Genomic DNA, 9,688 nt, shown 5'->3' on the forward strand with positions numbered 1-9,688 from the left:
TAAATCAAGCAAAAAGGTGATAATAATTACTAATCAGAGCACGAAAATCCCGAAAATATAAATCGCTAATCGTAAGACAAGCCTAAATTACTAAATTCATTAACAACATCATGAGGAAGCATTACTAGAAAAGTGAAGTTAAGCAATAATAAAATCACATTTCCAACTGTCAGCATCTTGAACAGGCAAATTGGGGGTGGGGGGCACGACTCCAAACTCTGAAGACAAAAACCGCCATGAGCCGAACTCAAGTTCTACTTGGATCGCTGCCTCATCTTTCGGCGCTTCCTCTTCAACCTCCTCATGCGCTTCTTCTTCCACTGTTAAATGAAACACGAGAAACGAATAAATAACATGAATCAATCACTATCTCAACCGAATAACAGATAATTTCTTTTTGGTAAGAAAAACGAAAAAGCAAATATAGCACAGTTCATACCTTAGCTCTCATGGTAGGTGTCTGGAAACCCAACCAGTCCCTTCTTCAGATCTCAGAACCCTAGTCGGCCGAAAACAACTGGGATGAAAGGAAGGGGTGCCTCGGGTTCTAAGATACTAGGGGGAGGTGTAATAATTTATACTATCGAACCCTAATTTTCTGTGGATGGTCGCCGGTTCGAATCTCCGGATCTGTTTTATTAGAGTTAACATCGGCGTCCCACAGGCGCGCCTCACAATCTGGTTCAGTTAAGACTTAAGAGAAGCTATAGTGCTAAACTCTGAAATCTAATTGGTTTCTCCTGCCAATAAAACGATTTCCAGCACCCTATCAACTATCAACTCGATCTGACACCGCACATCGCACTATCAAATTGGGTCCATCATAAAAGTTAGACGACATCACATTTCCACCACACAGAGAGTCTCCCCACAGAACATTTCCGTCGTGTATTGAGAATATCTCCTGATGATGACATCATCAAGACTGAATTCTCATGATGTTCTTAATACACGGCCCGGATGTACCGTGGGGTGTTGTGGGCAGAGATGTCAACTCGAGTGAGACCTGCAATGTATGAGATGTATGGTATCAAATGATGTGATAGGGTGTTGGAAGGTATCTTGCTTCTCTGGCCATGGGCTCGTGGGCTGGCAATACTTTGACACATCATCCTAAATTTGTCATGAGTGTGGCCCAATTGGCTTCCCCGCAAAAAGGGAAATTTGGGTGTAATTCATCTTGTTTAAGAATCTTGTTTTTGAGGACTAGATATATGAATAAGACAATTTTCTATGGGCATTTTAAGCCGTGTTTGGTCAATTCTAATTTTTTTTTATTCTTATTTAAGATAAAATTATAAAATCAATAAGAATGGATAAAAATTGGTAGAATGAGAAAATATTGCTATGAACCAAATGTTTTTTCCTAACAAATGATTTATTCCAGACTGACAATTACCCTTTGTTGCTCACTTTCATTCTAAGAAAAATAAAAACTCTGTGTTGGCAATCATACACTACCGGCCTAGGTTTCCAAAATGGTTGGTATAGATGTTTATTGGCCAGTGGCCAATGGTTAATGTCTGTTGGTGTAAGTTTTCAAAGAAGTCTGCTAATAAACATTTATGACAACAATTTTGTACACATAAGCCAACGGCTTATGATTGTTGACATAGAGTTTCTTTAACAAATGAAAATGAGCAAGATGGGGCATGATCGTTTTTCATGTGACTAACAACTTGAATGTCTTCATCGGAAAATCTACAGCACAGCACCTTCAATACTCTTCACTAGCACACACCGATGGAAGCAGAGATATCTCCCTCTTCCCATGTTGATTCCCATCGTCATTTTCACCTCCATCAAATAACCTGAAATATAGTGCTTTCATGGGGAAATCTACAGTGCCTCTGATTCTCCCCATTGGTGCACACTAACGGAAACAGAGATATATCACTTCATTCCTTTGTCGTGTCTTCTTCGTCATACTTATAAAATTGTGAGCTGCTATAACTCGAAAAAAAAAATAGGTATTTTAAATGTCGGTTGCATAGGGTTTTTTTCGAATTCATTTAACATATTAGTTGGATTCGAATATATGTTCTATGTTGGGTATTTTTTGTGGTGGATTGTGGATTTGGTCTTCAATGAAATGTATTGGTTGTTTAACCAAGTGGTGTTCACTCAACATATATTGTTTATCTCTTTGATATTAAGCATTAGAGATGCATTTGCTTTCCCTATTGAATTCTTATTCATCTAATCTAATCCTTTATTGGTTGTTGAGTGTTTTTTTAAATGTTTATGAATCTTTTCTTTGATCTTGAATTTGTTTAAATCTTCCATTGCTTTCCCTAGAATCGCATTGATTCCATATGCAATTTGGAAAAAGTAAATTGGTCTTATTTTTCAACGGAAAGAGAAATAAATAACCCACCAAAGCAGTAAGTTCAACCATTCAATATATACAACCAAATTAAAGGAATTATACTATACATTATATTATTTGGTTGTAATGTTGTATGGATCTATATTATCTATGTGCATCAGGGAAATACTTTCAAACAATGGCATCTAGGGAAATTGGCACGAGATGTTCCCAGAAACAGTTTAGGAAACTTACTGCAAGGTTGCTCTTGAGAGTAGAGCATATAGAAGCAATGGAAGCCACTCCGTTCGGATACTTCCTGCATATTCTACATATCATATTTGATAAGACATTTATTCTTGAACTAGTTCAATGTTGGGATTCGGACAATTGCTTGTTCAATCTAGGTGGTGAATTCATGCCTTTTATGGAGCATGACAATTTATTCATATTGGGTCTGAGACTACATGGGCAACCCGTGGATACAAAGATGGATACTATGAACTCTGACTTCATTATTCACTTGTTTGATGGTAGTGTTAATGTTTTAACACAATTGTTGTAGACTTTGGTGGAGGAGAAGGTTTTGGATATAGTGCATAAGGAGTCACATGAAGCCATTGAAGATGTGGTGAAATTGCTTATTTTGCATCTTTCTAGTTCGGTATTGTTCCCTCAAGGTGTCCCTAAGTGAACCCTATTTGGGTGGAATATGTTAATGACCTAATCCACATTTGAGATTATTCATGGGCACAATGTGTGTATCAATTCCTAATACATGCCCTTGATAGAGTTGCTAATGATGCCTGCCAGTCTAGTATCGATGGTCGAACATTATATTCGGACAATGTGTTTGGTTGTGTTGTTGCTTTCACAGTGTGTGTTAGTCTCTCTCATATATATTTCAGTTTAACTTCTCATATTATATGGCATGGAACAATTTTGTTTTTGTTGTTATTGAAAGAGTAAAATCTTTAATTCTCTTCACTTGTGGGCATGGTTGTACGAGCATTGTACAACGTTCAAGGCCACAGACCCACTGCCATGTTACGATTATTTAAATGGGGCAATATGGTTATTCCTTTGCCATGATAGAGGAATCGAATTAAGTGGAAAGGGGATCGATAAACGTCAAATTTTGCATCGCCGTCCTTGTGTGTCTTGCCATAGTAGAGGATTAAGTGGAAAGGGGAACTAGATCTACATAAAATTTTGTACTGCTAATCTAATTCTATGAGTGTAGTTCATCACCATCTATGCATATCCCATTGTGGGTTCTGATGAATAAAATCAACTAAACCCCCTTGCCATCCCAATATCCTCTTAGAAATATTGGAAGTGAATCCATGTCATATAAATCAAATTAAGTAGAAAGGGGAACTAGAGGTACGTTAAATTTTACACCGTTTAATATGATTTTGTGAGCATCATCCGCAAGGGGCTACGACGAATGGGTCACATAAACCCCACTTACCATCCTAATATCCACTTGGAAGCATTGGTGTTGAAATAATGTCAGGGGAATCAAATTAAATTGAAGGAAAAACTCATTGCACATCAAATTTTGCACAATAATATGATTTTGTAAGCATCGTCTATCACCATTCATGTGTATCCTATCACAGGGTTATAACAAATTGGTCACGTAAATCTAAATTACCATTATGTTATATTTTTAGAAGCATTGTAAGTGAATTCATAACATATGAGAGGAATAAGTGGAAAGGGGAACTAGATGTTTGCCAATTTTTGCATCGATAGTCTTATTTTGTAAGTATCTTTTGTCGCCGTTTGTGTGTGTCTCACCACGGTGTTGTAACGAACAAGTCAAGTAAACACCCCTTACCATCCCAATATCTTTTTGGAAGCATTGGAAGTGAATAAATGTCAAAGAAGAGGATTAATTTGAAGCAAGATGTATGTAAAGTTCTATATGGGAATCTGATTATGCGAACGTTGTTCGTCATCTTCCTTGCTTCCATTGTTGTGAATTGCGGCGACCGAGTTAGGTAAACCCCACCTACCAGAGGAAATGATTAAGTGGAAGGGGAACTAGATTTATGTAAAATTTTAACTGAAAATATGATTCTATGACTATTGTTCACTGCCCTATGTGCTTGAATCGACTTACGTTTCTACCTATATGGTGGAGTAAGTCTTGCATTGCCAACTTTAACCCCACTAAGAGTGTAAGGCGAAAGTTGAGGTCACTCGCTCAAAGACAACTACATCAATTAACCTCATTATCATCCATAGGATCAAGGACAACAACGAACACAGATGACATATTGCTATGTGCTGGGGCAAGATCATTGTTCACTAGTTATCGGTGTTACTGACCTAAAGGGCGCCTCTTCCACCATCCCGACATTCAAAGGGTATGCATTTGCAGAAGCCCATGCAAATGTATGTCTCAGTCCTACAAAATTGACATTTTCCCAATCTCATCTTCTTACATAAACCTGACTTTCACTTTTAATTATGGCATCAATTAATCCTATTCTCTTATTTACAAGATGCTAAATGGAAGATATGAATTAGAGGTACGTGGCATCGTCAATAGAGAATGTATTATTACCATATATTTGTTTTTTACAAAAAGAAAAAAGGAATAAAACAAAATGCATTACTCATATTTCTATCTAAAGCTTATTATAATGTTCAAAATTTAAGTTTAACAAAATAAATGCATAAATACTACATGAATAATTGGTTATGCATAGATAATATATGCATTACGATTCACCTTCTAAAAAACATGATGATTTACTGGTGGCTTTTAAATGTATATAAAAATAGAATTAAAACGACAAAGGAAATAACTATAAACCTAATTATCTTCATCCTTTTCAATAATAGGTTTTGAGATGACACCATGGAATCCATCTGTTTGTGACACTAAGGGTCTGTTTGTTTCCTCTTAACTCTTAAGAGGAATATTTTAACTTTAAGAGAAAAATTGTTGTTTGTTTCATACAATATTTTATCTCTTAAAGTGTAATCATACAATTTTTTGTTTTCCAATGATACCCCCAAAAAGATAAAAAAAATTCTCATATATGGGGTCAAAATGGATATTTGATAATTTTCATAATTCAGAATTCAAAGTTCAGAACAACATTCTTTGTATTCAAAGTTCAGAAAAAAATAAAAGTTCACCAATATCAATATACCTCTTAATATAATTATTGCACTTTTAGATGTCAGACTTCAGAGCAAACGAATAGGCCCTAAGACACCACTCTCTCTAGCTCAAGAATGTGGTAGCCAATATTCCCGCCAATGTTCATTGGATAAGTAATTTCATCTACAAAGCTATTGAAAATTACCCAACAAAAAAAATTGTAATGACCATTGATGTGTTCTTTTATCTAACTCGCATTTCAATTGCCTATGAACTGGCAGATTCCCTTACTCACATTCAAAGAAAAAAATATCAATATGAATATTGAAGCTCTAAATATCTAAGCAATGAACAATATTAGGTGGCAATATTAGTTACATCAAGATTGTTAGGGTACGAGTAAAAGATCCTATTGGGATTTTACGGTGTTTCGACACACGAATAATATATTTCCTTTGGCACTTGAAATACTTCACCTTGTACTTTAATTAGTTGTGGAGGAGGGGATAATATACTTTTGAGTAAATTTCTTAAACTACCCTTATGGTTTAGCTAATTGACTAAGTGTATCCTTAGTGTTTCTAACAATTGACTAAGTGTAGTCTTAGCCATTAAACATGGATGGAAAAGGCCAAGTACCCGTTTTACCCCTATGTGAAGTTACATTTTTGTCCTTCATTTTAATTAACTCATAATCCCTCTCAGACACTCACCCCATATGTCGAAAGAGAAGAGGGAGGAACACCATCCAGCCACACGACCATCACCAACTACGATGGTCGCTGCAAATACCGAACGATGGAGGTCCGGTGGAGGTCGATGAGTTTTTTTCACCAAAAATAGATCCACGCTTGTTATCTCGCTGATGCAAGTCAAGCTAAAGGACTTGGGGTCAGGTTCAGCTCCACCATCATCATCTACGTCGACTCCCTCTCACACTAGCACCTTCGTGGCAAGATCGGCGGTAGGTTGGAGATTATTTGAAGGAGCTGGGCTTGATCTTCATCACCAGCAGAAATGCCACAATGCCTTGGGCAAAAAGACAACTCTTCAAGCGATTCCTCTCGTATGCAAATCCTGGTGGGAAGTCGCTGCCAGACCCTATTGTTGGACTGACATTAACGTCGAGTAATTGTGCTATCGATGTAATTGCTACAATCTCATCAACTCTCAACTTATAGTGTAACTATTTTTTTTCCCTCTATTTCATCTCTTGTTCAAAGGGGTTACCATTGCCATCACTGAGAGCAAGAAGAAAGAAAGAAAGAGAGATGGGATTTTAGAAGGGGGTTGTTGATGCCATCGTCGTCGCCCAGAGGAAGACGAGAGAGAAAGAGAGATGGGAGTTCTAAGGGGGTTGTCGCCACTGCCGCTATCACCGTCGTCGTCATCTAGAAGAAGAAGAGAGAGAGATTGGACTTCAGAGGGGGTTGCCGCCGCTGTCGCCCTTGTTCAGTTCGCTCATACCGCTTCAGTTGTCGCTGCCGCCACCGTCGTCGCCCAGAGGAAGAAGAGAGAGAGATCGGACTTCAGAGGGAGTTGCAGTCGTCGCCCCAGTTTGCTCATACCGCTTCAGTTGCCACCGCCGCTGCCCTTATTCGGTTCACTCATTCTCTGCTTCCTCAACAGAGCACCCCACTTTTGAAGAAGATGAAGGGTGTGCTGGTTCACTTGTTCATTCTCTACTTTAATTTTTTTTTATTCTTTTTTGTTCTTGACTGTAAAAAGATCGACATATGCTTTACTATTTTTTTGGGTTTTTTAGTTGATACCGTGTAGTTTTCTTGGTGATCTAGTGTTGGTGGAGAATGTGGGAGGAAGATAGAGGGAAGAGAGAGAGGCCAGAGGAGGAAAGGTGTGCCCAGTCGAGAGGAAGGGGATAAGGGTAGAATTGGGTTTTAAAAATTTTAAATGTCATGTGGTGTCACATGTTTATGGGTTTTGACAGAAAGTTAACGGAGGTTAACGGTAAGGATAGATTTAGTCAATTGTTAGAAACAATAAGATAGCATTAGCCAATTTTCAAAGTAAGGGTATACTTGGTCAATTAGCTAAACCATAAGGATAGTTTAAAAAATTTGCCCTATACTTTTCACTAATAACTCATAGTTTTAACATAAACAACATGTCAATTGACTATAACTTACGTACTATTAAAAAAACTTCAGTGCATAGTTTACTTTGGATCGGCATCATGCAGATAGCATATCTGAAATAAATACTTAAAATGCACGAGTCACCTTCCGTCGTATAACTCAAGCCGCATAACATTTGCGCACCATGAATACATAAAAAAGTACCCACAATGTTAATCAATCAACTATGCATTAAATATTATAAACAGAAATATACAAAATAAATTCACACTAATAAACATTACCATTAACCATAGCAACCAAACTCTGCCTATATTATCATTTGTTATAACTTGGAATAAAAATAATATACATTCAATTATAGAGATGGTTTTTACTGTTGGACAAATTCTTATTATGTATAAGGCACATAAAACTTTCAAACAATTAGTGGCTTTCATTAACTTCAATGTACAATTTGGCTTAAATTTAATAATTCATGTGCTTAGGATCACATGGTCAATAGAAATTTCAGAATTCATTTATAATTTCATAATTCATTTGAGCCACCTAAATTTGTCATTGAAATTGCTATAGACATTTTTGCCTATTTGGCATTAGCTTTCCTGGACCAGAATTCAATAGAGAAAACATAGATAAACAATATGCATTGGGCAAACACCACTTTGGTTGATCAACAAATTCATTTCATTGATGATCGGATGCATAATCCACGCCAAAAATCAAATGTAGAACATATAATCGTATCCAATTGATATTTTAAATGAATTCTACATAAGCCTATGTGGCACAAAAATTTCAAATACCTTGACTTCGAGTTTCAACAGGTCATACTTCTACGCTCATTGTCTAACTGGGGTCCGGCATAGAAGACAACAAAGCAAAGAAGGGATATATCTCTGCTTTCGTTAGTGTGCAACTGTGCACCAGTGAAGAAGACCAAATGCGTGAAAACGAAGATGAGAATCAATGGGAGGAAGAAGGAGATGCCTTCGCTTTTGTCGATGTGCACTCATGAAGAGAATTGAAGGCGCTACGACCACGATTGCATTCAAGCTGTGTTCGAAGGAGGTGAAAATGAAGAGGAAAGGAAAATTACCGCACACGTGTGAAATGGACATTTTGGAGATGAGGTGGCATTTCTTGATGTACATTTTAGGTATTCCTGAAAATATGAATGACGTGGGATTTATATAGGTGGCCAATGGTGTGAATTGAGTTTTAATCTCGTTCTAGGGTTTCAACGATAAATTTTTCTGCGGGGCCTACTGCGTAAATTTCCCTGATTTTAAGGTTTTAGCGACAATAGGAGGCGAACACGTCACCTATTTAAAACCCATCTTAACGTTAACGGGCTTTTGGGCGTTAGTCAATTGAATTCGGTTGAACCGGACAAAAAAAAGGCAAAAAGGCAAAAAAGTATTCCTTCATTTGAATTATTTGGGTTTTGGGAGCTCATTCGAACTCCCTCCCATTTTCTCCTCCGAGCCCTAACCTTGAAGCAAACCACAGGCGATTTCACTGTACAGCCGATGCCCGTGAGCGTGAAGTACACCGGTAGTCATCAGTCTTCAGAACGAAGGTCCACCGGGGAAATGAGTACTATTGCTAATTAGACCCAGTCTTAGAGTTTTGTACTGCATTGGCTGGCTTACCATCATGATCTTGTGCAATAGAAACATCCTCAAGCAAAGTTTCATTTATTTTGGGTTGCCTTCATGAATGCAATATCTGGGTAAACTCTATGAAAGATCATGGTTCATGTTTGTTACACTGAGTTATCATCTTTGCTATGGCTTTGTTGTGTGCTGGTGACAACAACCACTTATTCCTTCATGATTTGATTCTCTTCTTCAATGTCTGCAGTCCAATACTTACCGGCCGGCGTGGATCACATAAATGAAATTATCTTTTCTACTCGCACTTTTGTGGCATCACTTCTTGGGTTACTGGTAGTACAGAGGGCCATAGTGAAATATGGTAGGGCCTCCATTGTATTCTCAGTCTGTACAGTTATGGCTATAAGTATTGTTTTGATTACTAGCTTTGGAGCCTTTGGATTCCATGGAGTATTCTACTCTTGTTTTTATTATGCCCCTGTTCTTATTTTCTCAGTAACTTATAACTATGTTACCTCTATGAAGTTTCTTTGTATTTACA

The 9,688-nt window shown here is 37.4% G+C and overlaps 2 long non-coding RNA genes across 2 annotated transcripts; one reads left to right on the plus strand and one right to left on the minus strand.

The window, feature by feature from the left end:
• On the minus strand, positions 1–542 carry LOC148870408 (uncharacterized). The gene is made up of 2 exons (XR_016107578.1): positions 440–542; positions 1–320 (listed from the first exon to the last, which is right to left on the minus strand). It is a non-coding gene; the product is annotated as an uncharacterized LOC148870408 (long non-coding RNA).
• An 8,449-nt stretch (positions 543–8,991) lies between these two features.
• Positions 8,992–9,688, plus strand: LOC148870409 (uncharacterized). The gene is made up of 2 exons (XR_016106866.1): positions 8,992–9,263; positions 9,395–9,688. It is a non-coding gene; the product is annotated as an uncharacterized LOC148870409 (long non-coding RNA).

This window comes from Nelumbo lutea, chromosome 2 (assembly GCF_056320005.1).
Source record: "Nelumbo lutea isolate HS-2025 chromosome 2, American lotus-T2T, whole genome shotgun sequence".
NCBI classification, from domain to species: Eukaryota; Viridiplantae; Streptophyta; class Magnoliopsida; order Proteales; family Nelumbonaceae; genus Nelumbo; species Nelumbo lutea.